This window comes from Mus caroli, unplaced genomic scaffold, assembly GCF_978045245.1.
Source record: "Mus caroli unplaced genomic scaffold, Mus_caroli_1 scaffold_6, whole genome shotgun sequence".
Taxonomy (NCBI): domain Eukaryota; kingdom Metazoa; phylum Chordata; class Mammalia; order Rodentia; family Muridae; genus Mus; species Mus caroli.
In genome coordinates this window covers 750,513-765,589 of record NW_028227261.1, presented here as the reverse complement: position 1 = coordinate 765,589, position 15,077 = coordinate 750,513, and the positions used below count along the sequence as shown (strand labels likewise).

The 15,077-nt window shown below is 41.1% G+C and overlaps 1 protein-coding gene across 4 annotated transcripts in view; it reads left to right on the top strand.

The window, feature by feature from the left end:
• Nucleotides 1-15,077, top strand: part of Gnb1 (G protein subunit beta 1) — a 65,281-nt gene that overhangs the window by 11,811 nt on the left and 38,393 nt on the right. For 3 of the 4 annotated variants that reach the window (XM_021159570.3, XM_021159572.3, XM_085838522.1), the window contains exon 2: nt 10,323-10,371. The exons of the other annotated variant lie outside the window; for it this stretch is intronic. The gene's annotated coding sequence lies outside the window, so the exon portion shown is untranslated. The remainder of the gene's footprint in view (nt 1-10,322; nt 10,372-15,077) is intronic. 4 annotated transcript variants of the gene reach the window in all.

Genomic DNA, 15,077 nt, shown 5'->3' with positions numbered 1-15,077 from the left:
GAATGTGCTTATGTTACAGATGTGGACCACCACACCTTGTTTATGTGGTGCTGTGGACTGAGTTGAGGAATTTGTGCACACTGGGCAACCACTATACTGAGCCCTATAGGAAAGAGTAAATGCATGTAAGGCCAAAGATTTGCCCACAGTTCTTATCCCACATGTGGGTGCTGGGATTCAAACCTAGGTCTTCTCCAGAGTAGCCATTGTTCTTAACTGCTGACCCATCCCTCCTGTGCCAAGCTATGTTGCTAATTACGGGAGAGACTGTGGGAATGCTGTTCAAAATGTGCAGCGCACAGACAGGCTGAGCCAGGTAAGACCCTGCCTCCTGCTGGGCCTCCCCCCAAGCCCCCCCCCCCCAACTAGGTTTGAGAGAAAGCTGTTTTGAGTGAAGTTTTGACTTTCCTGTGTTTGCAACTTTGTGTGTATTCAGCTCGATATGGTTAGAATTCTGCCACACTGACTCCTGGGTGGTATTTGTGGAAGCCTCTGAAGGGGTGATTATTGGGTACTCCACTGAGCTTTCTTAGTTGTTGAGGTTTTTTTTTTGCTTTTTCAAGACAGGATTTCTCTGTAGAGAGCTCTGGCTATCCTGGAACTCACTCTGTAGACCAGGCTGACCTCGAACTCAGAAATCCGCCTGCCTCTGCCTCCCAAGTGCTGGGATTAAAGGTGTGCGCCACCACACCTGGCTTTTTTTTTTTTTTCCCTTAGTTTTTAATATCTAGACTTGATAGTTCTACTTCAGAGAAAGAAAGAAAGAAAGAAAGAAAGAAAGAAAGAAAGAAAGAAAGAAAGAAAGAAAGAAGAAAGGAAGGAAGGAAGGAAGGAAGGAAGGAAGGAAGGAAGGAAGAAAGAAAGAAAGAAAGAAAGAAAGAAAGAAAGAAAGAAAGAAAGAAAGAAAGAAAAGTACCTTATACTTGTGGGCATTAAATGGGAGAACCTAAGAATTCCTTTTTTAAGCTATGGCAAAGTCCCCTGACTGGCCCCTGAAGGGTGTACTTCCCTCAACCAAACTCTAACTCTATCCAAGAAGCAGCAGTGGGCTATGTTCTCAGGGATAGGTAAGCAGAGGTCTCAGCAGGCAATAGGGATTCTTTATCTTCTAGTGCCAAGGTTGAGGCAGGAGGATTATGAGTTCAAGGTTAGCCTGGACTAATTAGCCAGACTACCTAGAAAACAGACTAAGATAAACCAAACCCTCCCTGAAATTTGGTTGTATCATGAACCAGTGAAAGTTCACATTAATTTTCCTCCTTGCTACCAAGGGGTATATGTGTGTGTAAGTATATGTGTGTTGAGACACTGGTCTTAATATATGTGTGTGTGTGTGTGTGTGTATGTATGTATGTATTTTATACTAGCCTTGAACTTGAAATCCCCCTGCCTGTGTGTGGGTTTTAGCACAAATATGTGTTTATAAAACTGCAGTTCAGTTAAAATCAGTAAACTTCATACTAGGAACATGTTTTGTTAAGAAGACAGTTTGTTCTCCCTTACATTTTAAAGAACATAGGCCAGTAGTCAGGTAAAAGGACCCAGTCACTGGGCTTCTTTGCAGTATTATCCAGGTTTTTTTTTTTTTTTTGGTTTTTTTTTGGTTTTTTGAGACAGGGTTTCTCTGTGTAGCCCTGGCTGTCCTGAAACTCACTCTGTGGACCAGGCTGGCCTCGAACTCAGAAATCCATCTGCCTTTGCCTCCCAAGTGCTGAGATCAAAGGTGAGCGCCACCACTGCCTGGCTTATCCAGGGTTTTATATTTTAAGCAAAATAATAAATGTGTCTCCGGGCTCCTTTGCTTAGTATCTCTAATTATGTTCTTTTGTTTGTTTGTTTGTTTGTTTGTTTTGTTTTTGTTTTCAAGGCAGCATTTCTCTGTATAACTGCTCTCTGGCTGGCCTTGAACTCACAGAGATCCACTTGGCCTCTGCCTCCCGAGTGCTATAATTAAAGGTGTACACTACCATGCTAATTTTATTTTATTTTATTTTTAATATTTATTTAAGCCGGGCAGTGGTGGCACAGGCCTTGAATCCCAGCACTTGGGAGGCAGAGGCAGGTGGATTTGAGGCCAGCCTGGTCCACAGAGTGAGTTCCAGGACAGCCAGAGCTACACAGAGAAACCCTGTCTTGAAAAACAAACAAACAAACAAGCAAACAGATTTATTTATTTTATGTATGTGAGTACACTGTTGCTCTCTTCAGACATACCAGAAGAGGGTATCTGATTCAATTTTAGGTGGTTGAGAGTCACCATGTGGTTGCTGGAATTGAACTGAAGACCTGGTTGAGAGTGGTCAGTGCTCTTAACAGCTGAGCCCTCTAATGATGTTCTTAATGTTTGGAAGGTCTCCTACACTTGGCGGCTACTTCCATCCCCATTTCTTCACCTTTTCTTGCCTTTCATCTCCCATCCCTACTTCTGCTTACCCTAGGAAGTTCCTTCAACCAGCAGGTGTAGAGATCCTGCTGGGTTTTGTTGATTAGGGAGTTGTCCCTATTCTCTTGAATGTTGGCACATTACTCAACTTCACTGTCCTCAACTGAAAAGAAGGAAAGGAGATGGGCCAGGCCATGTTTGTGGGGTCCCTACCTCTTCCTTTTTTGCTCTCTTATCTTTTTCCTCATTCCCTTATTTTTCTTAGATGTCCTTGACTGTGGCCTTGTTTTCCCTTCCTCTTTTTAAAAATGATCATTGTATACCCTAAACTAGCCTCAGATATTTAGTCTTCCTACCTAAGGCTTACCTCCTCCTGTTTTTGATAAAATAAGCTAATAAGACAATGGAGGTGTGTGTGTGTGTGTGAATGCTATTAGAGAAATATTAAGGTAGTTATTTAGAACTTATTTTTTTAGAGCCTTTATTTGTTTTTGAGACAAGAGTCTCACCTTGTAGTCTTAAGCTGGCCTTGAACTTGCTGTGCTGTGATTCTCTCATATATGAGCTCGACTGCAGGTATGTGCCACTAATGGCTTAGCAGCTACTCTTATTTGTTTGGAGAATTGCATTCTTACCTAATGATGTGTTTGAATCGTTGGTGCTTTATGACTCATTTCTCTAGTTGGATGATGTAAAATGAAAGATAGGTGCTTATGTAACTGCAGCCTGTGTTGCAGGACCCCACAGTTGCTTGGCCTTCTTGTACCTCCTTCCAGTTATCCTTTCCATTCCAGTGCCTGCCCTGGGATAACACAGACCTTTCCTAGAGACAGACTGATAGTTGGAGGTTGATTGTATGGAGGATGATAGGTCTTGTTGGACAGTGGACCAGATGCCGGTGTTTAGTTGGTACATAGGACAACGGAGGGAACTTGAGAAAAGGCTTTCAGAAAGAATAGAGGTCGGGGGCCGGGCGTGGTGGTGCACGCCTTTAATCCCAGCACTCGGGAGGCAGAGGCAGGCGGATTTCTGAGTTCGAGGCCAGCCTGGTTTACAAAGTGAGTTCCAGGACAGCCAGGGCTATACAGAGAAACCCTGTCTCAAAAAACCAAAAAAAAAAAGAATAGAGGTCGGAAGGAAGAACTCGTCTTCCTTCCTTATTTCCTTTCTCTCAAGCTTTTTTAAAATTCATTTTTATGTATATGTGTGAGTGCCTATGTGTATACATGTGCACCATGAACATTCCTGGTTCTTACTGACACCAGAAGAGGGTGTTGGAGCCCCTGGGGAACAGGAGGTTGATTATAGGATGCTGAAAACTGAACCTAGGTTCATTGCAAGAGCAGTAAGTGCTCTTAACTGCTGAGCCATCTTAGTCTCCAGGCTCTTATTTGTTTCCTATATATGCTTTCTGTCCTGAGGCCTATCAGAATCTTTGTTTCCCTTCTTATAAGAGCCTTAGTTAGACCTGGTAAATGCTGGGGGGGTGAGAGGGAAGTGAAGGCATAAGAAGTAGTTTGATTTTTTTGCTTCTAGATTTTACCATTTCCTTAAAGATGTATTTAATGTTCAACTTTTCTTTTAAGCAGTTTTGAGACAAAACTGGTACAATATGGTTAACTAGTGAAAACATAGGAAATTACAAGTCATCTCATTCTACCCATATACTTATCCTTCCATGTTCCTCTACCTTAGGAAAACCCAAAACATGCTACTTTAGATTTTAAAAGAAAAAAATGACTGTTTTAAATTTTTAGTCTTATCCCAGTGTGTCACCATGCTGCATTAGGTGGGACTGGGAGGAAGCAAAAAAGTTTGTTTGTTTGTTTGTTTGTGTTTTTGGTTTTTTGAGACAGGGTTTCTCTGTGTAGCCCTGGCTGTCCTGGAACTCACTTTGTAGACCAGGCTGGCCTTGAACTCAGAAATCCGCCTGCCTCTGCCTCCCGAGTGCTGGGATTAAAGGCGTGCGCCACCACTGCCCGGCTCACAAAAAAGTTAATGAAAGTAGAAGGTCCCTGCTAGACAAAGAATAGATGGGCTGACACGTTGTGCCCAAAGTGAGGATTTGATCTTATTCTTGTTAGTAGGATGTGTGTTTTACTTCATTCCTCATTGATAAGTAACTTGGAATGTTTACTTGATAGCTTGATTTCCTTATTCAGCCTGTCAGCCTGCTTTTGGGCAAATTCTTATGACTAATGGTTCTTTGGTAGAGAATTTGTTGGATATTATTTTTGTTTATTTGTTTAGTTTTTGGTTTTGTTTTGAGACTGGATTTCTTTATGTATCCCTGGCTGTCTAGATACTTGCTATGTAGTCAAGGTTGGCATCAAACACAAGAGATCTGTCTTTCTTTGCCTTCCAAATGCTGGGATTAATGATGTTGGGCCAGCAGTGGTGGCACAGGGCTTTCATCCCAGCACTTGGGGAGGCAGAGGCGGTTGAATCTCTGAATTCAAGGCCAGCCTGATCTACAGAGTTCTAGGGCTATACAGAGAAACCATGTCTTGAAAAACAAAAACAAGCAAACAAAGATGTTGACTGTTCTACTTGTTTTAAACTTATTTGGCAAGGAAAGTCCAGTGCTGAAAGGAACTATGTATAATAAAATTAAAATTTGTGTGTTGGGTAAGCTTTCATTTTGGATTCCTCCTCTGTGTATGTGAGACAGGAAAATGAACCTAGGACTTGTACCCTACCACTTAACCATGGCCTTAGTCTTACCTTTCCTCCTTTTATGACTGACCTTTTTTTCGCACAAACAAGTTGAATTCAATAAAAGGAAAGTATTCTATGAATAAAGAAAAAAGATTTGTTTCCTTTTGGAATCTGTAGATAGAAATAGCAGTACACATTGACATTTAGTTAAAGGAAGTACCATGCCCAACTTCCTTGGAGTTCGTTTTTTCTCATCATGTGGGTCAGAAGATGGAACTAAGGTAACAAGCAGGTGCCTTCAGTGGGAGCATATCTGAGGGCTCTTCTGTGACTATCCTTTGTGAGTGACTGTCACTCTGTCTGCATTTCCATCCCACCCAGTTCTATTATCCCTTCACAGTGTAAAGCACCCTCATCAGGATATTTACCAAGTGTTAGGCCTGGAAGTAGAAGACTTTGCAGGCAAGGGACATGGCTGGAGCCTGGCATTTGGTAAATAGTTGTTGAATGAGTGAATAAAGACCACACCTGTGAATCTTGGCTATAGAGGCCATATTACTATTAATGTTTTATCAGTAGTTTAATGCTTCCATCCTGCTTTTGTACTGTTACCTAGTCTGCCTATGTATGTGCTTAAACTCTTAAGGCTATATTTGTACTTTTTTTCCAGCCCACACTGGTGCCTGGCACAAGATCAGGACCAAAATGAGTTTCTCTCTCACAAAGAACTATTGATCCCAAGTAGCCTGAGGCATGGCTTCTTTCAATTCTGCTTTCAGTTTCCTTTTGAAGCATATGGATGGATCCTTGGCACCCAAGTAAAAGCTTAGCATGGTGGTGCTGGGAGCAATGGAGCTGTGGTGCCCTGTCTTGCCTTCAGATTGTCTGATAGAGAAATCTTGATTTCACATTTTAATGCAACCTGTAAAGAGCTTCTCAAGCATTCTGTTTCAGGATTGTGAAGACTAAGTGGCAGTACCATACAAATACCTTTAGAACTTAAAACCTCGGGCTGGTGAGATGGCTCAGTGGGTAAGAGCACCCGACTGCTCTTCCGAAGGTCCAGAGTTCAAATCCCAGCAACCACATGGTGGCTCACAACCATCCGTAACGAGATCTGGCGCCCTCTTCTGGAGTGTCTGAAGACAGCTACAGTGTACTTACATATAATAAATAAATAAATAAATCTTAAAAAAAAAAAAAAAAAAAAAGAACTTAAAACCTCAAGATGTGTTACAGTGTATATGCACAAAGAAGCTTATCACATTCATATTTCATGATTTCATTAGCTCGATGGAGTCAAAACAGGACCAGTTGATTTTATTCAGACTCTTGACATGGTATCTGATCTTTAGCATAGTAGTTTAGTCTTTGGATTTTAACTTAATATAACTGTGGGGACTGCCTCATAACTGCTCGACTAAGTAAGTATGGTACATTCATGACCACTGGACAGCTTAGTTCCTTTGTAGTGCCTTCTGTTACATGTTGGACTTGGAGATCTTGCAGATGGCTCATCTGGTGAAGATGCTTGCCACCAAGCCTGAAGACATGATTTTTTGATTCCCAGGACTCAACTTGTTAGATGGAGAATGTACTCCTACAAATGGTCCTCCTATTCCCACACATGTGCAATGGGTATGTTTGCTCCTGCACATTCTACTCCCACCCCCAATAAATGTAATTAAAACTTCTAGAGGACCTGGCAGTGGTAGTACACTTGGGAGGCAGCATCCTGGTCTACAAAGTGAGTTCCAGGTCAGCCAAGACTGAAAACTATACACACATCCCACACAAAAGTGTGTGTGTGTGTATTTATATATATATTTTTTTTTTTTTTTTTTTTACAAGGGATCCTATTCCCTCTGTAGACAGCGGTGTTCACTGTACATATCCACATGCAGACACATAGTCATAGCATGAAATTAAAAATTTTAAAGTCTTAAAAACAGCTTTCAGAGTGGTGTGTGTAAGCACTGGTGCCTGTTTTTAAAAAAAAAAAAAAAATCAGTGAGCATAGCCTGGCTTGGTGCGCTTGGGTTTTGTTAATATAATTTGCCTTGGGTAGTTTTCCATGTTTTCTCCACTAAGACTGCAAAGATTTAAGTCTGTACTTGACTGTCTTAAGCAACTAGTACACTTTTACATTACACCATTATATTTTACATTACAGACACTCAAAAGTATTTCTTCCATTTATTGGGTCTGAGTCAGGATTTCTCTGGGTAGCCCTGGCTGTCCTAGAACCTGCTCTGTAGACTAGACTAGGCCGGCCTCGAACTTATTAGATCAGCCTGCCTCTGCTGGGATTAAAAGTGTGTACCACCATGTTCTGCTCAAATTTAGTTCTTGAATAAATGAGTGTTTACAGGTTTTTATCAATAAATTATTTTAAAATAAAAGTTAAATTATCATGTGTATATCAAACACCAGCATATATAAGACATCCAGAGATAGTCCTAACTGTTTACCCAGGATTCCAAGAAGCAACTAACACCGAAGGGCATAGGATCCTTTTAAGGGCCAGGCACAGTTGAGCATGTGCTGGTCGTTTATGCTCCTGGGAACAGTAGCCTGGAGACTTTGCGCGGTATAGCATGCGTAGATTAGTCCATCTACAAAAGCCAGGGTGTGCATTCTGTAGCAAGCTGCCGTTTGTCTAAATAGCTGTGCTTCCCAGTAAGTGAGTATCAGGGTACTTTAAAAGTTCTGTTACTGACTTTTCTTATACAGTTGGCGACAAATTTGTATTTACTCTCAAATCTGTAATTTGAGTGTTACCTATTTAAATTTTAATTAAAATGGTTTTACAATTTTTCTTTTGAAGTTAGAGGTGGAACCTAGGGCCTTATGTATACTAACCCTGAACCACAACTCAGCCATTTTAACCTTTGAAATTTATACCATTTACTTCTAGTTTCCATAGTGGGCTACTTTCTTTCTAAAAGGGAAAGCTAGTATCTTGTCGTGTGTTTCTGCCACCTGTCTTTGCCACATGTATCTCAAAAACAGTGTCCTGCTATTGGCTCAGTCTTTCCTTGCTCAGAGAGGTGTTTTTGCCCCTGCCTGCCTGCCTACTTGGCTTTATGGATCTTAGTTCTATGGAGGTTCCTATGGACTGGGCAGCAGCAGATCGAGGCTCTCAATATTGTCAGCATGTAGACATCTGTAATGTACCCCACTTTCCCACTGTACCACAAACTAGATAGTGTAGCTGTGTGGGAGCGTATTGGGTATTGGATTTGATTTTATTAAATTCGGGTTTTCCCAGTTTTCTTTAAGGATGGTATTTCCAGTTTGCCCTTACCTTTCTGTGGGACTAGGAGTCTTACCCCTAGGTTCTGATTCCTACAGGCTGGTTAATCCATGGAAGAAACTGCAGTTGGCTCTTATTTTAACCACAAATAAGTCAACTTTGATGGCTTGAGGCAGAACTATTGGGACAGTTAAGCAGTATCTTTGTCCGGTGAGGAGTAACATAGCCACAAGATTGGCAGATGTCACCTTCTGTGATGGTGGTTATCTAGTGTCTTCTCAAAGACTAGAGTACTTGAACCCCCTAGCGACTCTTGTGTTTCAGATAGAACAAATTGTGATTTGTCCCTTTATAAAATGCCTAGGAAGATCTTTCTGTAGAGATTGGGATAATTATGGCCCTTACTTTGTAGAGGAATTCTTTTGTGGGGAGGGTTAGAGACAGGGTTTCTCTGTGTAGCCCTGGCTGTTCTGGAACTCACTCTGTAGACCAGGTTGGCTTTGAACTCAGAGATCCATCTGCCTTTGTCAATCTAGTGCTGGATTCCAGATATGTGCTACCACCACCTGACTATAGAGGAATTTTTACCTTGTGCTGCAGCTAGGCTAGTGGTGCTGCTGTAACAGATATTAGAAGTTGGGATCTACTATACCACTGCCAGCTGCTGAACAACTCACCCTCCCCAAAGAACAACTTCACCTTGAATAAACCAGGGTAAGGTGGATATGGTGACACACACTTTTAATTCCTGTATTCAGGAGGCAAAGGCAGGCTGGTCTATATAGCAAATTTCCAGGCTAGACAGAGCTACATAGTGAAACCCTGTTTCAAAAACAAAAACCTCTCAGAAACAAAGTGCTTTAAAAAAAAAAAGCTTGGAAGGCAGAGGCAGGTGAATTTTGAGTTCCAGGACAGCTAGAGCTATACAGAGAAACTCCATCTCAAAGAATAAAAAATAAGTAAACATCAGGGTGCCAGGTAAAGACCCTGCTTCAGACTAAGGATTTGATGGTTCTTCAGGCATGTACTTACGGGACCTTTTCAGAGAAGATTTGTGGAGGTGGATGTAGCCTGCTTTTACTGATTAAAAGCTTCCCCCACTTCCACTTCAACTCCCACCTTTTCTTTTTTGAAGAATTCACATAAGAGAAAATTAAAGCATTTTAAAGAGAATGATTTAGTAGCACTTAGTGTATCCACAATATTGCACAACTATCTCCCTACCTAATTTTATATTTTTGTCATCCCAAAAGGAAGCCCTAGGGGTAGGGTAACACAGTAAAATTTCACTTTCCATACATGGCCCCTGGCAACTCCTAAGCTTCTGTCTCTATGGAATTGCCTAGTGTGGATGGCTCGTGAATGGACTCATCTACTGTGTGCGTGGCTCTGTGAGTGTAGGTAGGTCAGGACAACTTTTGGGAGTTGGTTCTCTCCAACCTGGTATGGCTTCCAGGGATTGAACTCATTAGGCTTCGCAAGTTTCTTTAGCCACTGAGTCATCTTGTCAGTGCCAGTCTTTCTGTTTATTTAGTGTTTTTGTAATTTATTTCCTTTTCTTTCTCTCCCTTCTTCTTTCCCTCCCTTTCTCCCTCCCTCCCTCCATTCAGAGACAGCACTATGTAGAACAGGCTGATCTTGAACTCAGATCTGAGCACTGTTTTTAAAGGCATGTGCCACCATATCTGCTCTCCATTTTTTATCATTCATGGCTTAGCGTTTGTTGGTTTGTTGGTTTTGTTTTTTTTTTTTTTTTTGAGACCGGGTTTCTCTGTGTACCCTGGCCTGAAACTCACAGTGATCCACCTATCTCTGCTTCCAAAGCTCTGGGATTAAAAGGATGTACCACTGCTGTCCAGCTACTTCTTTATTTTTCAATGTTAAAAAAATTAGATGCGTTAATGAATAAAGCAGTTTGTTGGGGGAGAAGGTAGTAAAGAGGATGATTTGTGTGCTCTTTCCTAAACTGTAGCTACTATAGCTGTTAGCCCCAATATGATAGAGCAACCTTTTCTGTTGTTACAGATAGACTTACATGTGTGGGAAACCAGACCAGAAACACTTCTGAGTCAAGGTAACTTCACATATATAATTTTGTGTGTGTGTGTGTTTGTTTGTTTGTTTTATGGGTTTTTTGATGGGGTGGAGGTTAAGAGGGTCTCATGATGTAGCTCTGCATGTCCTGGAACTCACTATGTAGCCCAGGCTGGCCTTAAACTCACAGAGATGGGCCTGCCTCAGCCTCCTAAATGCTGGGATTAAAGGTATGCTCTATGTCTCTGTCCTCTGGGAGAGCAGTTAGTGCTTTTAACCTTAGAGTCATCTTTCCAGCCCTAAAAAAAAAAAAAAAAGATTTATTTATTTTTATTTTATTTTATGTGTATGGATGAGTGTATCTGTATACTGCATGCATGTAGTGAGTGCCTTTGGATGCCAGAGAGGCCATTAGATCCTCTGAAACTGAAGTTAACAGTGGTTAAGCCCCATGTGGCAAACATTGAACCATCTCTTCAGCCTGGTGCCCCCAACTCCTCCTTGGTATTACACCTCAGCCCAGATCAGCCTTAGAGTCAAAGCAGTCTTCCTGCCTCAGTCTCTTAGAATGCTGAGATCATCAACATCTGCCATTTCTCTATTTAAAATTGTATTTGTGTGTGTGTGTCCATGCATGTCTATAAAGTGCAGAGATTGATGTCAAGTGCCTTCCTCAATAACCCTACAGCTTTTTTGTAAGTTTTATTTTTAATTGTATGTATGTATATTTCTGTGTGGGTATTTGCATTTGAGTACAGGTGGTTCAGATAGCCTTGAACCTGAATTAAACACAAGTCTTCTACAAGAGTGGTATGTATTCTTAATGTCTGGAAAATCTCCCAGGACCTCCACTTTAGTTTTTTGAAACAGGGTCTTTCAAAACTAATTCTAGGGCTCACTGATTCAGTTTCACCTACATTCCAGGCTGACTGACTGGCAAGTAAGTTTCAGCTATTTGTTTCTGGTTTTCCAGTGCTGGAAATATAGGTAGTCACTGTCATGCCCAGTTTTTTACATGGATCTGGATCTGAACTCAGGGGCTCATGCTTGTGTATTATAAGTGTATTGCAAGCTTTACAAACTGAGCCATCTCTTTGTCCTCTAAATTTTATGTTTGTGTATGTGTGCATGTGCCAAAAGAGTGTGTCTTATGTAGACAGAATCTTTATATATTGTGTGGAAGCATTCACCTAGCAGTAAAAAAGCCTATGGCCAATGAGCTGAAGCAAGAAATAGGAGGTGGGAATTCTGGCAGAGAAGGAGAGAGGGAGATGGAGAGAGAGGGAGAGAAGAATTCCAGGGAATAGTCAGGCATAAGAGATTTGCTCAGGAACTCTGAGGAGACATGGAATGGAATAAACGTGTAATTAAGTTATGAGCTAGTTGGGGAACAAACCAAAGCTTATAGTGTAAGCATTTATTCATATGTAAGAAGTCTCAGTAGTTATTTCGAGGAACTTGGGGGTGGGTGAAAAAACCCAAGTTACCACATCATAACCTTCAGAAATGGAGTTGGACATTTGCAGTAATGTCTAGCCTGTTACCATGTATTTGTGTGGTCAGATCTATGTCTGGGTAGCAAAGCTTGTTGTTTTTGTTACTTGTTGTTTTTATTATTAAGATTTTAAGTTATTTATTATTATTATAAGTAAGTACACTGTAGCTAGCTATCTGCAGACGTACCAGAAGAGGGAGTCAGATTCCATTATGGGTGGTTCTGAGCCACCGTGTGGTTGCTGGGATTTGAACTCAGGACCTTCGGAAGAGCAGTCAGTGCTCTTACCCGCTGAGCCATCTCACCTTCCTTTTGTTTGTTTGTTTGTTTGTTTGTTTTTAAAAAGATTTATTTATTATGTATACAGTGTTCTGCCTGCATGTATCCTGCAGGGCAGAAGAAGGCACTAGATCTCATTATAAATGGTTGCAAGCCACCATGTGGTTGCTGGGAATTGAACTCCAGGACCTCCTGAAGAGCGGACAGTGCTCTTAATCTCTGAGCCATCTCTCCAGCCCTTTGTTTTTTTGTTTTGTTTGTTTTGTTTTGTTTTGTATTTTAATTGCTGATATTAGAAATTTCTTTTATTTTTTTTTAATTAGATATTTTCTTCATTTATATTTCAAATGCTATCCTGAAAGTCCTCTATACCCTCCCCCGCCCCCGCCCTGCTCCCCAACCCACCCACTCCTTCTTCCTGGCTGTGGCATTCCCCTCCTTTGTTTGTTTTGAGTCAGGGTTTCTCTGAGTCTCTGTAGACCAGGCTGGCCTGGAAGAGACAAAGAGATCTCACTGAGATCTTTGTACACACAGAGAGAAAGAGACAAAGACACAGGGGGGAGGGCGGCTGGGATTAAAGGTGCTGGCCACCACTGTCCAACTAGAATGTGTTCTTAAAACATTCTAGGTACTGGTTGTTTATAAGGCTTGAGGCAGAATTGCTTGAAGATGGGAGATAGACCAGCAAGAAGGCCATGAGGCCTGAAGGGTTTTTTGGGGGTGGGGTGGGGAAGGGGAGAGGGTTGTTTGTTTTATATCAAGGCCCTTCCATTCCTAATTAGCAAGGTTTTATTTAGGTCCCAAATAGCTTCTAGACTTGAAAAAAAAAAAAAGGTTTTTTGTTTGTTTGTTTGTTTTGTTTTTTTACCACTTGGACTACTGACCTAGGTGGGATTTGCCACTGGGGTTAAGGGATGAGGCCTGTAAAGAACTGAGAGCAATAAGTGCTCCTGAGGCAGCAGAGCCATAGGGGAAGCTGAGCCACGTTGTTTCCTGAGCATTGAAATCACAGTTTGTGTGTGATTTCACAGATTCAGCTCTTTAAATGGACATGATACTTAGCTTTGAATCCTCTCCATTCTTGTATGGCTGGTGAGCAGGACACCTGTCTTCACTACAGCGCACTCTGCCCCATAGCAGGTGCTTCAGTCAGTGTGGGTGAGGGAAGGAAGTTGTTTGTAGAGGAGAATTTTAAAAATACGGCATTGCTGAATTTTTTAAAAGAAGCATTACCTTTCTCAGGACTCAGCCCTGACAATTAGCTCCATTAACACACAAACACCTATCTCCACTGCAAAAGGGTAGAAAAACTTCCCATGCTATTTGGTGAAAAGTGAGTTGTGCCCAGAAATGATATCTTTGTTTCTAAGCACAAGTTGTACTTACAGTTCCTTCCCTTTGGAGAGGGCATGCTACCACTTTCATTTGACTTCAGGTGAGTTTCCAGAGCATCATACCTAGGACAGTGTTTTAAGAGTTACGTTGTTGCCTGGCAGTGGTGGCGCACACCTTTAATCCCAGCACTTGGGAGGCAGAGGCAGGCGGATTTCTGAGTCCGAGGCCAGCCTGGTCTACAGAGTGAGTTCCAGGACAGCCAGAGCTACACAGAGAAACCCTGTTCGGGGGAGGAAAAAAAAAAAAAAAAGAGTTATGTTGTTGCTGATAGGTACATATGCCATGTACATAACACTTTCTTTCACCCACTTTTCAAGTCATGCTGATACCTGGCCATGGCCTTCATGTAGTGTGAGAAATCGTAGAGAAAGAGTGGGCAACAAGCCAGGATGTTAAACTGTTTTGGGGGGTGGGGTGATGTAGTAAAATAAACGGGAAGTTTGACAAGAGAATTAAAAGACAATTCCTGAATATTAGTTTTTTGTCACTTCTGAAACATGGATATATAAGCCCCAAGATCTACCATTTAGATGTTTAAACAAATTTGGATAAGTACCGAGGTTGCATCATATTGAAACTAACCAGAAGTGGCTGTGTGCTCCAGTTCTACAGGGACAAAAAGATGCTGGCACAGCAAGCTTCGTGTCTTTTAGAACTTTATTATAAAGTTGGAGATGTTTTTTAGATACCTCGGTATATTTGCATTATAGACTTAATGAATGTATGTAATGCCAAACAATGCTAAAATACTGACTTTAAAAAAAAATTAGTAAGTCAGGAGTGTTGGTGGGTAGTTCAAGGTAATCCTAAACTACCCAGTGAGTTTGAAATCAATTGGGCTACATAAGACCTTGTCTTTAAAATATAATAATTAAATGATTTAAACATACAGACTATATTACAAGATCTCTCAGTTTATATTTACAGAATTCTGAGTTATATCTAATTGCCTTTCTTCTCATTCCTAATCCTTCTTTACTCTCTTGAAGTGGTTTTAAAGCAAATCCCCAAATCTTGCCCCCCCCCCCAATAAGTAACAAGTTAGGAGTTCAAATCTGGGAGGATATCTAGTGGGAAAACAATAGTTTTCTTCTGTTTTCTGTCTGATTTTTCCCTTCTAAAAACATCTATACAGCTGAATTGTTTTCTTTTGTTTTTGTTTGTTTGTTTTCTTACATTTGGATTTTCAGTCAGGAATCAAGATTCAAAGTCCACAAATAATCAGGGGGTGGGGTGGCAGGAGAGAAATTTGAGACAGGACATTAATATGTAGCCCAGGTTGACCCAGTTCTCACAGTCCTTCTGCTTAGGTTTTTGAGTGCTTAGATTAGAAGTGTGTCCCACCTCACCGAATTTGAAAAAGTTAATTATTTAGGGAACTATTTACAAATAAATTCAACACTAGCTCATAGCTGAACTTCTTATATATGTCCCTAGCCATTTCTCTACCTTTTGCTCGTTTTTGAGAAGGCTTTTTTTATAATTTATTTATTTTATGTATGTGGGTACACTGTAGCTGTACAGATGGTTATGAGCCTTAATATGGTTGTTGGGAATTGAATTTTAGGACCCCTACT